The sequence below is a fragment of the Lissotriton vulgaris genome, chromosome 2_1 (genome assembly GCF_964263255.1).
Source record: "Lissotriton vulgaris chromosome 2_1, aLisVul1.2, whole genome shotgun sequence".
In the NCBI taxonomy this organism is placed as follows: Eukaryota; Metazoa; Chordata; class Amphibia; order Caudata; family Salamandridae; genus Lissotriton; species Lissotriton vulgaris.
Window position 1 is genome coordinate 302,985,877 of NC_141687.1, and position 25,321 is coordinate 303,011,197.

The 25,321-nt window shown below is 45.2% G+C and overlaps 1 protein-coding gene across 1 annotated transcript in view; it reads right to left on the bottom strand.

Moving 5' to 3' along the window:
- RPH3AL (rabphilin 3A like (without C2 domains)) overlaps positions 1–25,321 on the bottom strand; it is a 1,157,680-nt gene that overhangs the window by 1,019,934 nt on the left and 112,425 nt on the right. Inside the window, exon 2 of the mRNA XM_086954990.1 lies at positions 19,035–19,168. The gene's annotated coding sequence lies outside the window, so the exon portion shown is untranslated. The remainder of the gene's footprint in view (positions 1–19,034; positions 19,169–25,321) is intronic.

Consider the following 25,321-nt stretch of genomic DNA (forward strand, 5'->3'; position numbering starts at 1 on the left):
AGGTGGTGGTGTACCGGTAGTAGTGCCTCATTCTACCTCATATGGCTCTGCTAAACTTGCGCCTGTGTGTGTGTCACCAGACTGGTCTGGTGCAACTAGTATCATCGTGCACCAGACGTTGTACCTCCTTTCCTCTGAGGTGCAGAATTTGCGACTCTTCATTGTGTGTGACCAGAATTGCCTGGTGCAACCCATCTCAACGTACACCGGTCATTGTGCCTCATTTCCAGGGAGGTACGGAAATTGCAACTCTTTGTGTTTAAGGCCAGAAGTGTGACTCATACCAACGCACACCAGACGCTGTGCCCGGATTGCCTGGGCACAACCCTGATCATCGTGTACCGCTCGGGGTGCCTCCTCCTACCAAGAGGCTCCCTGTGTTAATCCCCATTCATTGGAGATTCCCCTTTTGACCTTCATCCTGGCGGACCAACTGCCCTCTCCATACCTGGCCCTTCTGGAAGACATCTGGGTGCCAGGTAGTCTCGAGAGAGACTGACTGGGTTGAAGGGACGCTACCAAGATAGTTCGGAAGCAGGTCAAGAAACTGCGTGACTCCATTGTGTTTTGAGACCTGTGGGTGAACTTCCCGAGTGGCTGCTAAACCTCCCATGTTTCAGTCTACCTCTTAATTAAAACTTGCTACATATCTCCACCTGCTTCGCAAGGACCCAGACTAAGTGTGACTTCTGCTGGGTGTGGCCTTGCATCTAGGAGGCAGAGCTGGTTATCTTCCATCCAGGGGTTTAAGACAATCTGGGTGTCCTAGCGGGTGGAGTGACACGGTGGCCAGGGAGTTTACAGAGACCTCCTGGGTACCAGTAGCACCGAATTGGGGTGCTGAGTGTGTATGTGGGCAAGAGCATTCCGTACAGACTGGGCTGATACATGTTGCACCAAGTAATGGTGCAGAGTGAGTGTGTGTGAGTGAGAGTGATAGTCTGCGGACCACCTGTGATTCATGACACTGGCCGGCAGTGCCATGTTATACGTTGATTTCAGGCCAAAAGCACAATATATTTGACCTTGGGTTTACCCGCGTGGCTCCGGCCTGCAATGCTGCTAAAAATTGTTCTTGTTTCGTGTATGTATGTGTCTACAATATCGTTGTGACCCAGGGTGTTTACTATAACTGGGTAGGATTGTATTATCACAATTGCTAGGGTGGGTCTCGGGTGGACAGCGTGTCGCATCACATAAGAGTGCTCTCTCTCTATTAGGGGGGCGGAAAAGTTTAGATTAGGAATTGTCCACAGTGTGCATTCTATTGATATCATAACAATACGAGTGGACCTTGTACTGCTAGTAATATTTCCTTTGTGTTTTATGCCCAAAAGTAATAATGATTGAATATGTGTGTTGAATATAAATGTTATTTACATACAGCCTGTTTGAAGTCTCTTTTGTGACACTCAGTGTAATTACTGCGAGTGACTGCTGTGCCATGGCTTTGCACATTTCCTCTGCTGCCTGCAGTCTGCACCGCTTGGCGCTTTGATTATCTTTCATTTTGACCGCGTTTGCCAGTGTGTATACATTTTAGCAGTATCTGTGCATTCCGCCCCAAGCGCTCCGCTCCGCTGAGCCCTCCGCTGCCATTTTGTGTGTTGTTGTCCTCCCTCGTGGCCCGCCCCGCCTCCCAGCTGAGACGCCCTCCCACTGCCTAGATACAGCGCTCCGTGCCCTGAACGCGCTGTGACTCACTTCGCCCTCCAGCCGAGTGGTCGCTCCCCTGCCTCCCTGGCACACTGTGGTATCGTTGCTCCGCTTTGTTTACCATAACTAACTGCCTGCAGTCTGCACCGCTTGGCGCTTTGATTATCTTTCATTTTAAGCGCGTTTGCCATTGTTTATACATTTTGCAGTATTTGTGCTGGCGCACTGTGATTTCGCCGCTCCGCTTTTGTTTACTATATTTAACTGCCTGCAGTCTGCACCGCTTGGCGCTTTGATTATCTTTCATTTTGACCGCGTTTGCCAGTGTGTATACATTTTAGCAGTATCTGTGCATTCCGCCCCAAGCGCTCCGCTCCGCTGAGCCCTCCGCTGCCATTTTGTGTGTTGTTGTCCTCCCTCGTGGCCCGCCCCGCCTCCCAGCTGAGACGCCCTCCCACTGCCTAGATACAGCGCTCCGTGCCCTGAACGCGCTGTGACTCACTTCGCCCTCCAGCCGAGTGGTCGCTCCCCTGCCTCCCTGGCACACTGTGGTATCGTTGCTCCGCTTTGTTTACCATAACTAACTGCCTGCAGTCTGCACCGCTTGGCGCTTTGATTATCTTTCATTTTAAGCGCGTTTGCCATTGTTTATACATTTTGCAGTATTTGTGCTGGCGCACTGTGATTTCGCCGCTCCGCTTTTGTTTACTATATTTAACTGCCTGCAGTCTGCACCGCTTGGCGCTTTGATTATCTTTAATTTTGACCGCGTTTGCCAGTGTGTATACATTTTAGCAGTATCTGTGCATTCCGCCCCAAGCGCTCCGCTCCGCTGAGCCCTCCGCTGCCATTTTGTGTGTTGTTGTCCTCCCTCGTGGCCCGCCCCGCCTCCCAGCTGAGACGCCCTCGCCCCTCCCCCTCCACCATCCATATATGCCCACTGCTTTAACGCGCAGCGTCCACGCGCAGCGTCCGCGCCCAACCCGCGCCCAAGGTGCGCCAAAGGTAAGCCCGTCTACGCCCGTCCGCGCCTGGACCGCGCCCAGCGCCATACCCCCTGCCCCTCGCGCAGCCCAACCCACTCGCCTCACTTACGATGCCGCCACCCTCCTAGCCCTTAACCCCGGTCGCGCACCCAACTGCGTCCAAGCCGCTCCTGGACGCACCCATGGACCGTTCTCCTGCGTCACCTGCAAATTCAGCGGCACCGACAACATCCCCGCTACGACCACACCACAGATTCCCGACCCCAACCACCTACAATGCATCCTTCTCAACACCCGATCGGTCCACAGGCACGCAATTGACCTATGGAATCTACTAAACACCATCTCTACAGACGTCGCCTTCCTAACAGAAACATGGATGAACGCTTCCTCCGCCCCTGACATCGCCATCGCTATCCCTGATGACTATAAGATCACACGCAAGGACCGCACCGACCATTCAGGAGGAGGAATCGCTATCGTCCATAAGAAATCAATCCGCATCTCAACCAGCTCTGACGCCAACCTCGCCAACTCCGAACACCTTCACTTCCAGATCCACATCGACCCCAAAACCACACTCAGAGGCACCCTCCTCTACAGACCACCAGGACCCCGCGCAAAATTCAGTGAAGACATCACGGACTTCATCACCCCACATGCGCTCCCCTCCAAAGACTACATCCTTCTAGGAGACCTCAACTTCCACCTTGAAAAGATCAACGACCGCAACACCGCCACCCTCTTAGACAACCTCGCCAACCTCGGACTTAAACAACTGGTCACTTCCCCCACCCACATCGCAGGTCACACACTCGACCCCATCTTCACCTCCAGCAACCATGTCTCCTTCAGCCACACTACGGATCTCCTCTGGACTGACCACAGCTGCGTTCACTTCACCTACAACAAGCCGAAACCCATCATCCACCTCCAACCAACCCTACAAAGAAACTGGAACAAAATCACCACGGATCAGATCTCCACATCGCTCCTTCGAACCTCCCCAGCCCTCTCTTCTAACGCCAACGAAGCCGCCTCCAACCTCACCCTTTGGTTATCCAACACCGCCGACACCTTAGCACCACTGAAAAAACGTCAACACAAACTTGGCAACAAGAAGGCCTCATGGTTCAACGATGACCTCAAGAAGTCCAAGAAACTGTGCCGCTCCCTTGAAAAGGCCTGGAAAAAAGTCCCATCCACCAGCAACAAGGACGCCTTCAAAAGCGCCACCCGCACTCACCACCAACTAATCCGAAAGGCCAAGAAAACAGCATTCAAGGATCGACTTGACAACAACGCCCACAACAGCAAGGAACTTTTCAACATCGTCAAGGAATTCTCCAACCCCTCGGCCAACTCCAACGACATCACCCCCTCTCAAACCCTCTGCAACTCCCTAGCCTCTTTTTTCCACAACAAGATTGCTGACATCCACAACAGCTTTGACAACCAACCCGGAAGCCAACCCACCCTACCATCTGCTGACCATCTTCCCCCCGTAAACACCCTTAACGACTGGAACCCAATCTCCACTGAGGACACCATCCGCCTGATGAATTCCATCCACTCCGGATCCCCCACAGACCCATGCCCTCACCACATCTTCAACAAAGCAGACTCCGTCATAGCTCCGCACCTTCGAGACGTCATCAACTGCTCCTTCAACTCCGCTACCTTCCCGGAAAGCTGGAAACACGCCGAACTCACCGCCCTTCTGAAAAAACCAACAGCAGACCCCACCGAACTCAAAAACTACCGCCCCATCTCACTTCTTCCATTCCCGGCCAAAGTCATCGAGAAAGCCGTCAACAACCAGCTCGCCGCCTTCCTCGAAGCCAACAAATCTCTCGACCCCTCACAATCTGGCTTCCGAGCCAAACACAGCACTGAGACCGCCCTCATCGCAGCAACAGACGACATTCGAACTCTACTGGACAATGGAGACACAGTCGCCCTCATCCTCCTCGACCTCTCCGCAGCCTTCGACACAGTCTGCCACAGCACCCTTTTACAACGCCTCAGAAACATCGGAATCCAAGGAAAAGCACTGGAATGGATCACCTCATTCCTCACCGGAAGAACCCAGAGAGTCCGCCTCCCACCATACAAGTCCGAGGCCTCTGAAATCATCTGCGGGGTACCACAAGGATCCTCACTCAGTCCCACCCTCTTCAACGTTTACATGAGCCCCCTTGCGGCCATCGCCCGCCAACACAACCTCAACATCATCTCTTACGCGGATGACACTCAACTGATCCTCTCTCTCACCAAGGACCCAGCACCGCCAAAACTAACCTACACGAAGGAATGAAAGAAGTCGCCGAATGGATGAAACAAAGCCGTCTGAAACTGAACTCAGACAAAACAGAAGTCCTCATCTTAGGCACATCCCCCTCTGCATGGGACGACTCCTGGTGGCCGGAAGCCCTTGGAAAAGCACCCATCCCGACAGACCACGCACGGAACCTTGGCGTCATCCTGGATTCTTCACTCTCAATGAACAGACAAGTCAGCGCCGTATCCTCTTCCTGCTTTAACATTCTTTGCATGCTCAGAAAAACCTTTCGCTGGATCCCCTCCGAAACAAGGAAAACAGTCACCCACGCTCTAGTCACGAGCCGACTGGACTACGGAAACACCCTCTACGCAGGTACCACCGCTAAACTCCAGAAGAAACTACAACGAATCCAAAACGCCTCAGCCAGACTCATATTAGACATCCCACGCAACGAACACATTTCTGCTCACCTGAAAGACCTCCACTGGTTACCCGTCAATAAGAGGATCACTTTCCGACTACTTACCCACGCACACAAATCACTCTACGACATCGGACCAGATTGCCTCAACTCTCGACTGTCCTTCTACACCCCCTCCCGCCAACTTCGCTCTTCCAGCCAAGCCTTCGCCACTGTACCTCGCATCAACAAGACCACCATGGGAGGCAGATCCTTTTCATACCTGGCGGCCAAAACATGGAACTCACTCCCCGCCTACCTTCGCCTCACCCAGAATCACCTAGCGTTCAGAAAGCAGCTTAAAACGTGGATATTTGACAAATAATCCTCCTCCCCTTCCTAAGCGCCTTGAAACCCTCTGGGTATGTAGTGCGCTATACAAATTTTATGACTTGACTTGACTTGACTTGAGCACAGGTTATACAGCGAGTGTAATCACCCACCCTTGACAGGAGCGGTAGATTCTGCCTGTATGGGGCATCCATTCAGCCAACCAGAAAGTTCCAGTTCCAACAGGGCTCTGTAACTTTTTTCACGTAAAGTATCCTAGCCAAATCTGCGTCCTTTTTTCCAACATCTGGTTGCAGGGACATATAAAGTTTGTAGATTCTCCAAGAACACAAGGTACCCAGAGCCAACAACTGAGTTGCACTGTACAATGTTTTCTCATTGTGTACCAAGTATAGACCAATTCAATGGTGAAACATGGGTATCAAGTAAACCTATGTGTTTCTGAAATGGCACAAGACAAGGAGTTTAGGAGCAGTGGTTATTTGTACATAACTGAATTTGTGGGTACATGTACTAGGATATGATTTAGAGGGAATTTTTCAAAATGTCTTCCTTCTCACACAGTGGCCTACATTTGGAAGGCAAAATTGCAGCAAAATCCAATTGGCAATAACAAATGTTCCACTATTTTATGCTCCCACATCTCGTTCGATAACATTGGTACCTCACTTGTGTGGGTAGGCCTGGTGCCCATGCCAGAAAATCAGCCAAAACACTACATAAAGGCATCACATTTTTCCATTGAAAACAGGCCCTTTTACCAATGTGAGTAGCTATGGATTTTGGGCCCTAGCTCAGCTGGCACCTAGGAAATACCAAGCAAATTTGCACATTTTTGAATCCTAGACAACTAGGAGAATCAAAGTTAGGATGACTTGCGTGGCACTCATCGGGTCTTTTTTACTCAGAATCCATAGCAAACCTCAAACTTTGACTTAAAAAAAACACATTTGCCTCACATTTCTGTGATGGTAAGCTCTAGAATCTGTGGTGATCTACAAACTTCCTTCTACCAAACATTCCCCCAAGTCTCCTTTATAAAAATGTTTGTAGTTTATAAGGCTTTATTTCGATAAAACATATCTTAAAAAGCATAACATAGTACATCAACTTTGAATCCACACTATGAATCCACAACTGGTACAATACTCAAATAACAAGTTGGTTAAAAATAATATACATGTGCAATTAAAAATTCTTTAAAAAAGTTTTGATATAAAAACACTAGATTATATAATTTCATTAAGCCTTTTAGATCTGATGGACCAAGCCCATCTTAAAAATTTTGACAGTCCGCATACAAACAGGCCGAGTATCTGACATCAGGATTCGCAGTGCTACAATGTGATGTCTAGTGCCTAGTTCTCTACATATTGGTTTTAACCAACTGTTTCTCGGTGGTTTGTATGCCGGGCATTCAAACAAAATGTGGGCAACGGACTCTACTCTAGTTGTACAAATTGGGCAAAAGGGTGAGGTTTGGAAGGGGAAAGTAAATTCGCCCACTGGAAGGGTTCCTACCCTGAATTTAAAATACAATGCCCGATCGATTGGCTTCATAATGATATCAAGGTAGGGTTCCCTAACTGCCACATCCTTAATCCTCAGAAACTCAGCAGTTACTCTACCCTGTTTTGAGTCAGAGCTACTTTTGCTGGATACCCAGCTCCAGTAAAGGTTCTTAAGGACGGCTTTGGGGGGAGCAGATCTAGATACCCAGGCATCCTCTAGCCCTAGCTCTCCTAGCAGGAATTTAACATCTTTGAGCCACTTGATTTTGGACCAACCCGGCATGGACTGTACTTCCAACAACCCGTCCGCATATTTGGCTAATTCTGGGACTCCCCATAGATGGGCCCATAATAGTAGTGGTCGGATTTGAGCCTGGTCCTTAATTGAACGGCACCCCATGTCAAGGAGCAAAGGTAACGCGCGGGTACTCTGTGGGAGGGCCATCAGGTCCTTCAAGAATTTATTCTCAGATCTGGATAGGTGGTCTAAATTACATGATCCCCACAGTTCTGCCACATAGAGTGCTGCGCTAACTCCTCTCGCCTTATAGATATCTATGACCGGGGCGATTGGTTTAGTTGAGGAGGAGCGCTGTTCTTTAAGAAGTGCCCCCATTACCCTTTTGTGGCTTAGTAACATCTTCTGCACGGAGTCTGATAGGCGGATACCTAGGTAGTCAAATTCCTCAACCCTTTCAAGGGGCACAAGGTTCAGGGCTGGTGGTCGTCCAAGTTTTTTAGGGGGGTTCAGCACCAGGTATTTGGTCTTGTCAGTATTAATTATAAGCCCCCTGCAGGTACAGAAGGACTGAAAACTGTCCAGAAGACACTGTAGACCCACAGGGGACTTGGAAATGAGGAGGGTGTCATCAGCGAATAGGAGGGTTGGCATTCGCTTGCCCGCCAGGGAAGGTGCATCAGATGGAATTTTCAGAATGTGATCCACCACGCCGTTCACATAAAGTGAGAACAGAGTGGGGGCAAGAACACAACCCTGGCGGACACCCCTATTCACTGGAATTTTATTGGTCTTCTGGCCCTGAGTACCCCACCTCACCAGGTCAAAATTTCCAATGTGGAGCCTCATCAGGGTTGACAAAATATACACAGGCATCCCCATTTCGGACAATACCCCCACAGGCGATCCCTGGGCACCAGGTCAAAGGCAGTCTTTAGGTCAATAAAAGCAAGATAAAGACTGCCTTTGCCTAGTACGACCACTTTCCAGTATATGAGCGGTAATCTAAATGCCTGCTGATGGTCCCTGTACCAGGCCTGAACCCTGCTTGGAAGTCCAAAAGGATATTGTTGTCGTCAACCCACTGGAACACTCTCCCAAGAACCACCTTGCCAGCGACTTTTTGTGTAGAATCGATTAAGCTTATTGGGCGGTAATTGGTGGGGTCGTCCCAGCGCCCCTTCTTAAAGATTGGGACGACCTCAGCCCCCTTCCACGAGTCAGGGATTGCCACACCAGTATTGATGGCATTAAGTAAAGATGAGATAATCCTCCCCCATTCGATATAATGGAGACGAAGTAAATCCCCCCGTATCCCATCTGGGCCTGCTGCTTTATGTGGTACTAAGGATTTGATCACATTTTCAACTTCCTTGGCTGTGAAAGAATGGGCTTCGCGCTCCCCTATGGGGTCCATTAGAGATGGTATGGCCGGCCCCTGCCTAGCATCCGGGTAGGAGGTATATAGAGTCCAAAAGTGATCAAACCACATTTGGCCAGTAATATTACAGGTGATAAGAGTGTTATCGGGTCTATTCCTAGCCCTTACTAGCTTCCAGAACCCACTCGGATCTCTCCCCGCACTAGCTTCCTTTAGGTCCTGCCAGTACTGGTCCTCCCAATCTTTCCTCGCGTCACTAATGGACAGCTTATAATCTTTCCTAGCCAGCCGGATCTTCTCGGGGCACTTCCGTTTAACTGCTTTAATTAATGCAGATTTCATCTGCCGGCATCTTTTAGAGTACCAACCCGAGTTACCCTTAGGTCTCTGGCGACCCCCTAGAGAATGACCCTTGCTTTGCACTATAAATAAATTGCCCAATGCATCAATGGTGTCACAAAAAAGTGCAGATACTTCCGGAGAACCCAAAGTGATATTGTCCAACTTGGTCTGGGTTACTGTCAGAAGGGCCCCTATCTTCTGGACTTTTCCCTCATCCAGAGCAACTTTACACCATTTTAGGCGCCTCCCACAGTTAGATGGATAAACTTACGAGGTTGACAATATTTTGGTTGTCACTGCCGGACCATATACTCGCGACCACAAAGAGTAAAAAGTCAAGGAGAGCGGATTGTGGTCACTGTCCACAGTTGACAAGACTTCCATATCGTGCATAAAGCACCAGAGCTTGAAGTCCAGGAGCATGTAGTCTATCCTAGAGGAGTGGTCTACCCTATTATATGTATGGGCTCCCAAAGGGTCTGAGATGGATGTGCCATTTCCTGCTCTTAATCCGAATTCCATGGTTAAGGTGTTCAGCTGAATGGCCCGTTGGGACCACCTCTTTATGGGTTGGATCGTTAAAGGGTGTATACCTCTCCTCACGTCCTCCTCGAAAATGTCCAGGATGTCCTCTGCCGCAAGGGGCTCGAATGTACAATTAAAGTCCCCTGCGACCAGGACATGCATACTTTCGGGACACCGCCCGAGTTCGTCTTCAATGATAGCGACAGTGGGGGATGGAGAGCAACCTTTAGTACCCCTCGCATAAACATTGAATATTTCCAAAGTACGCATTTTTTGGGGCCCCCTAGCAGAAATTCTCAGTATGTCTGGGGAGTTGGTTTCGTTTTGCACAATTTGGCAACCCAGAAAAATGATAACCCATATAAGAAGACCTCCCAAGGGGCGACCTTTCCCTGTACGGGAGGGGACTGCTGGTACAAAATAGGTGGTATAGCCAACCTTATGACAAGGCTCCAAACTCCAGGTCTCTTGAAAGACACATATCCCGAAAGCCTCAGAGTATTCCATTCGGGGAGATCTAACTTTCTGGAGATACCCTCTAAATTCCAGCTGAGGATCCTTACATCAGGGTCAGCTACAGCTGGCTCCAGGATGGGCTGTATAGTTAACATACTGAACCTGGGTTGAGTCTCCAATAGCGTGCTCTCTGACGCAACAGACCTGCAGCTATTCTGGGTTGAAGAAATATTAGAAGCTGGCCAATCTGCAGGGGTAGAGGCGTTAAGAGAAGAAAAGGTGTCAAGGAGATGGGTGAGCCCACGTGAAACACTAGACTCACTTGATTCTCTATACCTCGACATATCTGCTATGAATGATGGCCTTTTGACAGGGAGATGAACACCATGTCAACAGCCACGAACCATCCCATGGGCCTCTAGGCCTGCGTTAGGAACAGGGGCCATACGGAAGCGATGGGTATTAGGGTAGGGCCCGCCTTGCCTTCCACCCCAGAGCTTATGATAAACATTCAGGGGTCGTGCTGGTTGCAAATGAAAGTAGCTTAGGTCATGTGTGCCAATTCCTGTGCTACCACGGCCATAATGTTGATTGCAGATATATCTTGCGACCCTTGTGTCCCTGAAATTGACCAAAACACAATCTCCCAATGTGTCTTTATACCTGTTACCAATCCAGCTAACCCTTCTAACATGGAGAAACTGACCGTCAAGTTGGCTTGGCAGAGGTCTATTCTCGTTCAACCAATACGTAGTTTTGTTTTTAAGCTCACGGTACGATACAGGTTTGCAGCCTTGAGCTGTGAGACCCCAAAAAATAGTCCTTCACTTGTGTGGGTAGTCATAGTGCCCGCAAAAGGCATTGGCCCAAAACGCAATATGGATACATCACATTTTTCAACTCAAAACTGACCCTAATTCTGCAGAGTGCGTAGTTGTGGATTTTGGGCCTTAACTCAGTTGGCACTTAGAGACACCTAGCAAACGTGCACATTTTGAAAACTAGGCTCCTAGAGAAATCCAGAGTGGGGTGCTTGCATAGTTTTCACCAGGTCTTTTTACCCAGAATCCTGTTTAAACCTCAAACTTTGACTAAAAACACATTTACCTTACTTTTCTGTGATGGAAAGTTCTGCAATATGCCGGGAGCCACAAACTTAGTTCCATCCAGTATTCCCCTAAGTCTCATAATAAAAATGGTATCTCAGTTGTGTGGGTAGGTCTAGTTCCCACAACAGGAAACAGCCCAAACGCAACATGGATACATCATGTTTTTTCACTCAAAACGTACTCTTTTTTTTTGCAAAGTGGGTAGCTATGGATTTTGGGCCCTGGATCAACCGTCACCTAGAGAAACCTAGCAAACTTGCACATTTCTTATTACTAGACTCGTGGAAGAATCCAGTGTGGAGTGACTCTCACCCTGGTTTTTATCCAGAATCCCTTGTAAACTTCACACTTAGACTAAAAAAAACAAATTTCCTCACATTTCGGTGCTGGGAAGTTCTGGAATTTACTGGGAGCCACAAACTTCCGACGACCGAACATTCCCTTGAGTCTCAAGAGCAAAATGATACCTCAGTTGTATTGGTAGGCCTAGTGCCCGCAACTGAAAGTGGCCTAAAATGCAACAGGGATACATCACATTTTTCCACTCAAAACTGACCCTTTCTTTGCAAAGAGGATAGCTGTGCAATTTGGGCCCTGACTCAGCTGGTACCTAGGGAAACCTAGCAAACTTGCACTTAATTTAAAACTAGACACCTGGAAGAATTTGGGGTGGATTGACTTGTGTGACTCTCACCAGGTACTTTTTTACCCAGAATCCCTTGTAAACCACAAACGTTGACTAAAAACACATTTTTCTCACGTTTCGGAGATGGAAAGTTCTGGAATGAGCAGGAAGCCATAAACATCCTTCCACCTAGCACTCTCCTAAGTACCACAATAAAATGTTCTGCCACTTATGAGCGTAGGAATTGTGCTCTTGACAGGAAAAGAGCCCAAAACGCAACACAGATACATCACATTTTTCTACTCAAAACTGACCCTTTTTTTGCAGACCAGGTAGTTGTGGATGTTGGGGCCTGGCTCAGCCGGCACCTAGGGAAGCCTAGCATACTTGCACATTTTTAAAACTAGACAACTAGAGGCGTCCACAGGTGCATGACTTACGTGGCTCTCTCTAGGTAATTTTTCCCAAAAAAACAAAGGCAAAGGTCTTTTATAAGGTCGCAGAATTCTGTGGTGGGTATTTTATTCCTTATAATGCATGGCCACACCATCACCCTTCTGAAAAACTGCTTAAATCCGTGATGTCTTGATATTCCATAGGAACTGGTTTGGTATGTTTGCAGATAAAAAGAATAAAAGTAGAATCTTATTGCAAAATTAAACACACCAAGTAATTTGTTGCACATATCTATTACAGTCAGTTTAATGTAAGTTTGATTAAAACTGCTGTAGCTACGCATATGTAGAAACATGTAGAGAAAGATTACAGAATGGAAAAAAGAAGGTTGCCATAAAAAATCCCCCTTCTGCTCATCAGTCTTCAATATAGAAAAATAGATCAGAAGACGTAAAAAACTGTTTTCATTTTCGTAATTTAAACTGCAGCTGTAATAATGTTCTGTTACCTGCCTTTCACCGTCGCTCCTGGCTCTAGCGGCAGGCATTCTAACATCCCAACTCAATTTAATTTTTCTTTATTCTATCACTTTAAAAGCAGATCATAAAAGATCCCAACTCATCTACAAAAACTTATTAAAGATGAGCAGCTACGTCATTTCGCTATTACAGGTGACAGAGATGTCACAACTGGAAATCAGAGTTGGGCCTTTATACTGGGAGTGCCGCGATCCATGTATTAAAAATAGGGCTCCCGGTTTTATGGCATTTATGTTTAACATTTCCATCTGCATTTATCTATATTCAATGTTTGGCAATCTTCTTGGTAATTATCCATACTGATTTTTTGTTTTGAGAATAAATGGAGCCATAAAATGGTATATTTTCACATTTATTCAACTGATAAACATGCGCTTGTAGTTTAATGCTAGATGCGGTGTCGGGTTTTAGCAAATTAAGCAGCCAACTATATCAAAAAAATAAACTCACAGGTAAATATCAGCTTTATACTGCAAATATCTGTTAACATATGCCTGTATTTAGGGAAATCTCAACCTGTTTTTTAACTCCCCTGCTGTGTGTCTGCTCAGCTGCTGTCTTGGAGTTCATGAAAGACAGCATGAAATGTCATTTATAAGAAGCATCATTTTCAGTATTTTTCCGCCTTTAAAAATAAATACAGGCACAAAACATATTTTTTCTGTGTGCATTTATCTGTAAAAATAAGAAAAGGCGGAGTACTGGAAGCCTTAATTATGAACCTATTAATTGTGAATACTCTTCTGCCAATCTGGCCTTTTGAAGCAGCTGTCCTGGTTGGGTGTCTCTACCTCCAAATTCACGGGACCACAGTTCACTACTAACCCTCTAACCCTGATTTTGGTTTGGAACATCGTTACCTCTATCTTCTTATGTTATATGAGAGGGTGCAACAGCATCCGTTCCACAAATAGTATGATGAGTTATTCTCATTAATATTTTAATTTGATGGGCAGGCTTTTCTGGTAGTGGCAGACAGCACCCTGGAGTAGCAAACTTAGATGGTAGCACCACTCTAACATTCCATAAAAGCTCGGTAGGGTTGAAAGATGCTTTTGGAAATTTGAATACGATGGCTGTCAATCAGCAATCAGAAAATAAGTTCTTGAAAATCATGAAAGTCTGTGTTTCCAAATATATTAATTAATAATACTTTGGTAGTGAAAGCATCTCTACAATAAAGGCGGACTACAAATTAACACAATATCAAAATGATGTTACATTGCAATAACTGAAATAGTATCTATTGTGTATTTATGGGATATTTCTCTAGCGTGTCTTTGCCAAAAGGCTGTGGAATGTTGTACATGGTCAATGTCCAGAACAAAAGTCAACAAGTGATAGTGGTAGGAGAAGTAGCTGGTTTGTGGACTGTTAATGCATTGTGATGTAGTGTTCCTTAAAGAAGCGCGATTTCAACACATTCCTAAACTGGAGCAGCGCCGGGCGGTCCTTTTGGATACAGGATGTTGTTCCTCATACTAAGAGCATAGATGGAAAAAGCTTGTTGTCTTTTTTAACACTTTTTAATCTGCTGTTTGACATGTATGAATAGTAACAGCGAGCTTTAAATTAGGAACAAAGAATTACATTCATTCTGAAAAAAAATGATAGAAATCAATGTTTACACATTTGCATTTATTTACTGAAAACCATACGTTTCAAAGAGAGGGATTAAGTTATTGTCCCTTCTCTTGTGGTAGAGAGAGATGCCCTTTTACCCCATCCTCTGCATAAAACGTCTCAAAATGAATAACACAGAAATACACTGGAGTGCACTTTGGCACTTTAAATAGTTTAAAAGACTTCAATGTCAAGTATTTGATCATCCTTACCTCACATAAAAGACGGGTCCTTTTGCAAAAAGGCCGCTATCTGGAATTTTCTGTGGAATAGCGTAGCATAAAACAGAGGCGCACATCTTCTGCTCTAACTTCAAGATGACCGAAAGTATAAAGAATTTGAGAGTCCAAAATCAGGTTTAGTACAGCTTGGAAAGTTGGAAAGCCCCAAAGTTGGAAATCTACATCTTTACAATATGGGATTCCTTTACCAAAATGGCCCAAAATCCTTGAAGACACATTTGGATCAAGAAAGAAATACCAGAGCTCACAGATCAGTAAGTTGAGAAGAGCTTGTCTCCTTTGCACTCATGTCACTCCTTGACTGAGCTTGACCCCTAGACCTTCTCCCAGGGCCCATGGACGTGTTTTACCTGCTTCCGTGTCCTACTGGACTCCTACTGAAGCCCCAGGTAGTAAGAATCTTGACTGACCTAGTATCTGAAGAGTCAAGTGAGAACAGATGACCCATAGATATTCAGTGTAACTACTTGTAGCTGGGAGCCTGCCTGATCTAAGGCCAGTTACTAGCTTTGAAGATCAGCGAAAGAAATCTAAGCACTAAGGCTCCTGCCTGAACTGGGGTAATCAAAATCGGCAAAACATGAAACGCAGATTTTCAATTATTGGTAAGCCACTCTGCCAGTGATAAAACATTATCAGCCAAAAATATACAACTCTAAGACTCAATAGAAGACCAGTGGATCATGAAATGCCTGATTTGGTCAAGAAAATATGTAATCATCGTATGTACATCATACAGTTCAAATTTCTTTTTTAGTCTTCTCACAGCTCCTCACCATAAGCGTAGGAACACCCAATCAGACCCATTGGAGACCTGTGTGCCACAGCTTGAAGCAAGTTTAAAGCTTTCATACTTCCACCAAAGCATGCCCATTAATCAGCATATCGGGGCAGCTTGTTCTGCCTTGAGGTTTTTGGTCTTTTACCATATCTCAGTAGGTTGAGCAGTTCAGTATCATCATCATGATGGGTTTTGGGCCCAATTTAGAGTCCAGTGGATGGAGTATGCACCATCGCCGAGTACTTTGCTTACACCGTGGCAAGGGTTCACAGCCCACCAAATTTAGAGATGCTCATGAACCAGCGATCTCTGTGGCGACAGTTCCTGTAAATGCACTTAAAGTTTTCAGACGGCTCTAGTATCATAACATAGCTGTGTGCCTGGTCTACATGACAGAGCTGTATGTTAAGCTTTAAAAATCTTTATTTTATTTTCAATAATAAAATCTAAAAGCAGGATTATGTTTTTTGAAATAAAAAAAAACGACTCCCTCGCCATCTGAGTTTTCTTCCATGGCATGGGGGTAATTTGAAAGTGTTTTCTTTCACATACGGCCATGTTTTGTATGGATTTGTGTGAAAGCAAAAACCTGCAATGTGTTCACCTACACTTAATAGGGCAGATGGACACATGGACAAACCTCTGACAGCCCTTACTCCATCATCATCATTATCATCACAGTGTTGGGTCAATACCAGTCTGAAGCAAAGGTCGTCAGCTCCGGGGTTCCTCAGGGCTCGAGTCTAAGTCCTGTACTTTTTAATCTGTACATGGTACCCCTAGTGAAACTGATCGCATCATTTCAGATCAGCACAATATCATATGCTGACGACACCCAGCTCATCCTGGTGTTGGACAGGGAACGGCCTGGGGCCGAGGAAGATCTTAAAGAGTGTCTAGCAGCAACATTTAAATGGATGACTGACAATCATTTAAAATGTAATGCTGGAAAGACAGAAATCTTGCCATTTGGGAATCATAATCTGTTTTCCCCAAAAATGTGTTGGCCTGCTGATGCAGAAGCCCCCCACCCAACACAATTACATCTGCTCGTAACTTGGGTATCAAGTTCGACGATCAACTGTCTTTCAAACATCAAGCGGTGGCCGTAGCTGGGACGTGCTTCCAGATTATAAAGGCTTTGAGGAAGTTTTTTGATCTTCTCCCGTTGCCGGCCAGAAAAACGGTCGCAGTGGCCCTAATAAATTCTAGGTTGGATTATTGTAATGGCTTATATGCTGGAGCTAATAAAGCCATACTCCATAGGTTACAAATGGTCCAACATGCAGCGGCCCGCCTTGTATTACGTTGGCCCCGTAGGTCTTCAGCCTCAGCAGCACTCAATGCGCTTCATTGGCTACCAATTGGTAAAAGGATTCTTTTTAAGATTCTTATAATCACCTTCAGGGCATTTCAACAGCAAGGACCAAAATACCTATGTAATGGGTTCAAAAGATATCACTCAACACGCTGTTTGAGGTCTGCCAGTCAGAATCTGCTCACAATCCCTCGATTCAAGCTGGCAACAAAAGGTGGCAAATCCCTTTTTGTACTGGGCGCCAAGGCCTGGAATAAGCCCCCGCCCTCTTTACGATCATTGACCCAAGAAACTCAATTCAGGAAAGCATTAAAAACCTGGGTCTTTTCTTTAACTGATGTTGCCTGCAGGGCGCTGGTGTAATGTGTAGTGCAAAGTGTAAGTCATCTCTTTTCCCTCCAACCCCTCCATCTGGGTTGGGTGAGCGCCAAGATACTCCTTGGAGTGATAGGAGCGCTATAAAAGTGTCCTTTACATTACATTACATCATACCATCGGAGGTGAATGAATGTAGGCAGCGGAGACGGAGTAGTCTCCGCCATACTGAAGTTCCATCCAAGTCCAAATGATGTTGGCGGAACTTTGCTGTGGAAAGGAGGGTACTCCATCATCTTTGGGAGAGGGTACTCCGACGCCCTAAGTTTGAGACTCCCTCTGCTGATAAAGTATTTGCTCCAAAACAACGACTACATTCTGCGGTAACTTTGCTCTCCCATCCCAAATTTCAACCCTTATCCAGCTACATTCATAAGTAAGCTGGACATATTTTGGCTGGGTCCCACTAAAAAGACTCGATTTTTCTAAATTTGTAAATGTTCCCCACAAGATATGTTTGATAATTTGTGGACTGGGAGATAAGTTTCTGACCTCAGAAGCCAACGATATGGATCTAATTGTTGAATTGAACTTGACCAGTAAATCCTTTCATTTTCAGGAAACTGTAAATATGCGTAATGTAAATGACAACAGCGTGTCAACATGTGTTATTAAATTATATTTAATGGACTGTCATTGTATTGTCCCAAGTATCAACAACCATCTTCACCACAATACAACTATTCTGCCTATGACAAAAGCACCACCTTGTCACTGTTGACAACATTTATAAATAGAAAATACAGATGAATAATAAAATGAATTTAACCTAACATACAAAATATGAAGACGGTTTTTAAAGGCGGGCATGCTAAATAATACTTCACTCATGTTCACTGAAATGGTTAGAGCCCTTTATCTCCTGTCTCCCTTTATGTACTTTCTTCAAATTATTAGTGATTGCTACTGAAAAAGAGAACTCATTGACTTTTTTTCGACCTTGATTTCTGGATTTGTTGGATTGTTGATTCTTGACCCCCAAGTAGTCCCTTCACCCACCTCTTACAGGGCAGGTTGATCTTGGCGGATCTTACCAGAGGATGAGGCAAAGATAATTGAAGAAGTCTTTGCTTCATCTTTGGAAGGATCAAATCTGAAAGGCTATTGTGGGGGCTTAGCAGTGGCATGCATACAATTATTTGGTTAAGTCCACTCCACTCCTCCTCCTCCTCTAGCGGCCAGAACCATGTTGTACAAAATGATTAAGGGCATTTCCTCTTGAATGGCTAATGAATGGGTGCAAACAAAAGCTTGAACAATGAAAAAGTCTAGATGACACTCACATGTCTCCTATTAAGCCAGGGCAAAACAACACTGCTCCTTCATGACATCTGAAGTAGGTTCATTGCCTCCAGAACATGATCCAAGATCTAGAAGCTCTCCTCCATCCTTCACACTAAAGCCTCTCCACCACTTTCTACCCCCCCCCCCGCCACCCAGATAGGTAAATAACTAGAGTAAGCAATCCCTCACCACCTCTAAATTAGACAAACCTAATGTCAACTGCTCTGTGCTGCCTGCTAAATCCACCCATCATCGTTATACATTCCACTGTCTAGCTGTTCATCGTGTGTACAACTTCAGAACCAGAGCTCACACCTCTCTTGCGTACGGCTAGCCTTCAAAATGCTGTTATTCGCAGGTGCAGCTTAGGACACAGAGATAGACATCTCATGGTCAACTGAAGCAGAACATGCTACCGGGCACAGCTCTGAAACACTTTAAACATAGATACATCAAAGACCAAATTCACAAGGCCCTAAAACGCCCTGTTTTATCACTGATACCCCCTGTACCAAGTCTGGGGTTCATATAAGACAAAAACAGTTCCTCTGCAGTTTACATATTCTCACACTCATGCATTCATAAAGTAATTCGAACAAATACTGTACTCACCCAACATGAATTTTGCTCAATCAACTCGAAAGACCTGGGTTGCACCGATACAAGCACCACTTTTAAATGCGCCAGGTGAGGCTCATCAGAAAGGCAGCTCAGTATTTTTGGGTAGGGGCCCTCGTGGAATTGACCTGTAAATGGTTTTAGATTTGATCTTTTAGTCTGCTTAGCATTTCGCTTGCAGCCACTCATGAACTTGAATACCAAAACAACCATAAACCACCAACAACTCCATACAAGGATAGTATTACGTTAAATAAACTATTATACAATTACATTCAGTATTAATGCATTCATTCAAAATTATTGACTTGGTTACAATAATTACCTTTTGCTACATATCAATACTATGTTGCACTTCGCAAGTTGACCCATATCACTAGCATCAAGATCTCTACTTGCGAAAGGGTTACGAAGGGGTTTAAAAATTGCTTCTGCACATCTTCCAAAACTTTACAATAAAAAATAATTCACATTACTTTTTACAATCGTTCCCATAATAACGGCACAACTCAACATCTTTGCCACGTCAAATCAATGTGTTTATCAATTCTAAGGGGCTTTCATTTACTCCAAGCTTCCGGTTCGAGACCAGGGTTTATATAGGCAGGCGTTTAAGTTGGGCTGACCCGGCAGGAGTTCAAAACCGATTTTGAAAAGGTGGCATATTCAGATCCTTAACATTTCGGGCATAAAAACGGATTGATTCCTTATATAGGATTTGAGGCATTCAATGTCATGTTTACTTCATCTTGCATTCTCATTTTTCAAGATGTCGAGTTTCTATAGTTTTTTAACTCCATTTCTATTTATTGTATATCAAAATAGCAAAACATATACATAGCAATGCTGTCAATTGCACAAAGGAATACTTTCTATACTTTTTATCCTTGTAACTTTTGTATAGTGAATACTGTGACCTGAGTAGTCTCTAGATTCGGTTGGTAATGGGCACAACAGAGCACAAGTGCAATAGTGGCGCTGCCAGACTTGGGTGGTGGAGCGGGAAGGGGGGGGGGGGGGGGGGCAGGAAGTGGGGAGCGATGGTACAAAATAAGATTATTGTTCAGTTAATTAAAACCGCAAGAATAACAATATTAAAACAAATATCACTTCTTGTGTTGTCTAGAGATAAAACTATTTCTTATCCTGATATTTACACTTCTTCCTATATAATGTAAACAAAATATTTAATACAGTTACCGAATATTAAAAACAATATCTCAAGTGTTACATCAAACAACTATTTTACCAGGCCGCTAGCCTTGTTTTGAATGTTCCTTTTACTAGATTTTAAGGCTAATCAAGGGTCGACTAGGCTGCTTAGGAGCTTTTTGATATATCAGTTCCTCAAGAGTAAGTGGTCCACTTAGCATAGTCTCCAATAATACATCTGGTAACCATTTAACCTTGCCACTAGTCTTTATTTGATATTTCCTCATATTTAATTAGGAGTTTGGTAAAACAACAGTTAAGCTGTGGATCTTCCGGATCTAGGCATTTTAATATTGCAGTTCTGCAAGAGCGAACGCCTTTTGTATTGAGTGGACTCCTTAACAATTTCCGGCGATCCTCGTCTAACGCTGAGCAGATTCAAACGAAGTGAATAAAATCCTGCGTTGGTGCTCCACAGAGACAACAAGATTTTGGGCCCTGATATTTCCAACTTGGCTGGTCTAACATTTGATGGCAATTTACAAAAGCTTATCGCTATGAATTTAGATTTTAGATGGTACGAAAATGGCTGATCCAAATATGCCACCGGTTGCAGTTTTACATAGGATTGCAAGACCATCCATGCATGTGCCTGTATGCTCAGGGTGGCCTTGTCCTCAAGTAATGAGTGTTGCTTTGCTCCCTTCAAGATTTGCTGGAAAGTTGAATAAGGAAAGTTCTTCTGCCAAAGAGCTGCGATGTTTGTGACCTGTAATGAAGTTTGAAGATATGCATAATAGGCGGACTGCGGATCATCTTGTAACGCAGTCCAAAGTGCATTATTGATTCCATTATCTCGATTACGCCAAATTTTATACCAGGCTCTAATCGTGGTATATCTTCTATGAAGCTGTTGCTGTTGTAAACCGAATTCTAGTCGAACCTGCGCAGGCGAGGCATTATACAGAAGTGAAAAAACTTTTTTGTATGCTCGCGTTTGGAGTCTATCCAGATCCCCAGCATCTTTCCCAAACTGGACTTCACTTCCATACGCAAGGGTGGGGAGTAGTTTTGCCTTCATGATGGATAGTAATGCAGTGAGGGAGGGACCTTTTAATCTTTTTGATATAGAACAGAATGCGACTGTAAGTCTGTTTCCCTTTTTTTGTGTGGCCTCAGTTTGTATTCGGTAAGTTAATCATTTATCCAGATATATTCCTAGGCATTTGTAGCTGCTCACTACTTCAAAATTCGAGTTATCAAATTTAAATGAGGTTAATTTTTGAATAGTTCGACTTATAATCATGGCCTTGGTTTTTGCAGCATTTATTTCCAACAAATTCTTCCTGGCGAAGATACGTAGCTCATCTGTTGCTCTTTGGAGGCCGATTCTTGTATGGCTTGCCAAGACTATATCATCAGCATACGCTAAATGAGTAATCTGCAAAGTTCCCAAACGAGGAAGATGTGAATTGATTTTATCAAGTCTTGGTGACAAATCCGCCATGAATAGATTAAATAAATGAGGTGCTAGAACGCACCCTTGCTCGAGTCCTTCTTTCGTATAGATTTTTCTTGAGAGTCTCGTCCCATTAGCTATTTTTACCTGCATCCATGTATCCGAGTATAATTCCATGATCGGTTTTAATATTGTATCTGGCAGACCCCACTGCTTTAGCTTTTTCCATAAAATGCCTATATTAACTCAATCGAAGGCAGCTTTAAAATCAATAAAGCATAAAAACAAGTTATTTTGCAGTCGTAAATATTTTTCTGCCAACAATTCTAGCGATAATATGTTTGTAATGATACTAGAGCCGCGTCGGAAACCAGACTGGTTAATTGGGATGATTTTATTGCTATTAGACCAGCTAATTAGATCTGCCAAGATTAATGAGGCATAGTACTTCGCTTCGACATCGATTAGTGCAATTAAACGATAATTTGCTGGGTCAGTTCGCTCCCCTCCCTTAAATAATGGATTTATTATTGAGCCTCCCCACCTGTCTGGCAGGCAATTTAAAGTGCTCACTTCGTGAAACAGGAGAGACAGCTGTACAGCCCAGAAGTTAGGGTTTAGTTTATATACTGCTTGTGGTATACCATTCAGGCCAGGAGCACAGTTAAGCCTGCCCTTGGCTATAACGTTTGCAATTTCATCATGGACAAAATGTGTGAGTAAATGATTTGTACTTCCAAAATCTTTAGGGTAATTATTTAAGATATTTGATTTATCATCTTTTGTAATTTTGCCTTCAACCTCGTTTGTATGTACTTGCACTGCATGGGTGGTTGAACTTGACTGTACAGAAGCAATTCTTTCTTTTGCATATTCAGTAAATGAAAATACCTGCAAGGTGCTCACTCTATCAGATGTTATTGAGAAAGTGGCAGTTAAATGATACACCCAGTCTTGTTCAGTGACGCATGTCATACTGATCGATTTTGATGTTCTTGCTAGGGAATTTACTTGTTCCCAAAAGGCTTTGGGGTTGGACTTTCTAGCGTTATATAAAAGTTTCACCCAGAAATTGTCCTACTGCAATTTGTTATTCTCCCAGACTTGTTTTTTGTATTGTTTTTTGAGTTGATGTATTCACTCCTGTTCCAATTTTGATACTTTGTTGCCCCTTGTTTATCTTATGACAGCGCGTATACTTTCCTAGGTTTTTTGCAGTCAGACTCAGAAATCTTCGTGGATTATGCATCTTATTTAGATATGATTTTATTGTTTTAGCATCCTTGGGGAGCTTTGTTAGGAAAGCATCCCAGGTTTCCATCATCTTACTGTTTGGTGAGTCTTGGGACGTCCACAGCTCCTTTGCTCTCTCAGCAATTTGGGGAAGTGTATTACTAGATCATCTTAGTCTTTTCAGGTTTATCGTTGATATAATTCCAAGCTGGGGTACAGCTTCCAAATGCCTTGGACATGAATTTAGCAATTCAAGATGTTGACTGGAGTGATCGCTATCTGTGGAATATGTTATTAAAAAGTTTTTACTTTTTACTTGTTCGAGGAGTGGTAGTGTAACAATTGTGTAATCCTGAATGGAGCTAACTTTATGGCCATGATAAGTGCTGATTGGCGGGCGGTCCTGAGCCGCTCTGCCATTTAATACTCGCAGCCCCGAATGCTCTAAGTCAATTACTAATTATTGCCCCATTGGATCTAACCGTGGGGATGAAGTATGCACTTGATTTTGTACTGCCCATATTGCATTAGCTGCACTTTAGGTTTAAAGTATTTTATTCAGTGCAAAAAACATAGAAAAACAAAAACATACAGAAGGTATGAAGCATTAGCGTGGGGTGGACACAGCCGCACCCACAGCGGTACATCTGCAGAGGATAGGTCAACCACGGGCCAGCCCAAAGTGGCCTTGCTAGACACGCATTGTTTGCAGTATATCGTTACCTTCCCTTCCCAAACACCCCCCCCCAACCCAACTCCCAACTCCCCAGGTCCCCTACCCCCCCCCTCCCTCCATCCCTCCCCCCGTCCAGTGTACAAATCTTCCCAAGACAACCACCAAGGTCGCTCTCAAGTGGAAGGGTGAATCGCCCAGTTACTCAGGGGCTCGGCACAATTTGGGTCCGTGAGCCTCAAGAGGCGAAGATATCTAGGACAGGTGAGTTCCCTAAATTCAGTGAGTAGTAGTGAGTGGAATGGTTGCCAAAGCTCATGAAATTGCACTATATCCCCCGCCACCGTGAGTGATAGTTTCTCCATGCCCAATACATGCCACAATCTGTGTAGCCAGCCCGTGAGTGATGGTATCGTGGTAGTGCGCCAATGTAGTAAGATGTTCTGAACGGCTGAACCCAATGCAATAGCTATCTGTCTGCCCCTGCGGGATCGGAGGGGGTACATCAACCCATTCAGAAGCCCCAACAGGGTGTATGCAGTGAAACGTGGCAGTTCTGTATCAAAGTGGGAGTCAATTTCGTCCAACACTTCCTTCCAATAGGGCTCTAATAGCGGGCATTCCCACAGAATATGTATCAAAGTGCCCCCACTTCCACACCCTCTCCAGCATGTGTTCTCCCTGCTACTGTCCATTTCATGAACCCGCTCCGGTGTGTAGTACCAATAAGTGGAGACCTTTGTCAGAGTGTCAGTAAGGCCCATGTGGTATGCTGAGTGTCGTGCCCTGTAGTATATCTGTTCCCAATCTTTGTGGCTCAACGTTCGACCCAGCTCCCGCTCCCAGCGCTCTCTCCCCGGATTATAGAGGTGTGTGGAAAGAGGCTGCAGCAACCTATAGAGTTCTGTAATCAATTTGGAGTCCGATGTGCGAGTCAGAAGCCATTTCTCGTATGGTAGGAATCGTCTGTCGCCTGATTCCAGCACCTGTGGCTGCAGTGACCAGTGGCGAGCCTGCATATAACGGAGTCTTTCTGATTCGGAAAACGAGAATTCCTGCCTAAACTGCCAAAAGGGAATAATACCCTCAGGGCCATACAATTGACACAGGGCTTGGCAACCCGCCGCTCGCCAATGGGTAAATGCCCCCTTTTCCAACCCCGGAGTGAAGTCCGGGTTGTCTACCAGTGGTGTAAGTGGCGACGGGAACGTGGTGAGATTATGTGCGAGGTTGGTGGCATCCCAGACCCGCAGGGGTACCCTGGTAACAAAGGAGGTGTATAGATTCGCAGGTCGGTGAGGCCGGCGGAGAAATGGAATTTCTTGCAGGGGTCGGCCCGCCACAGCCTGATCCTGGAAGAGCCAGTGCTTATCTGACTCCCAACGGCTCCATTCCACCAAATAGCGTAATTGGGCTGCGTAGAAGTATCTACGGAGATCTGGTATTCCTAGCCCTCCTGCCTCGGGGGCCAACATGGAGAGAGCTCTGCGCATTCTAGGCTTCTTCCCGTGCCTGATAAAGCGCGATAGATCTGCCTGCAGCTGAGGAATCCATCCAATCGGTGGTTGGAGTGGTAAGGCCCTGAACAAATAGAGAACCTGGGGGAGGACCGTCATTTTGATGGCAGCTATCCTGCCCAGCCAGGAAAGAGTGCCGCGGTTCCACCGGCCCAGCTCCTCCCGGATCTTCTTCCCCAGTGTGGTGTAGTTAGCCGTTACCATGGCCGGTAGGGTAGGGGCCAGCTGGATCCCCAAGTAGGGCACC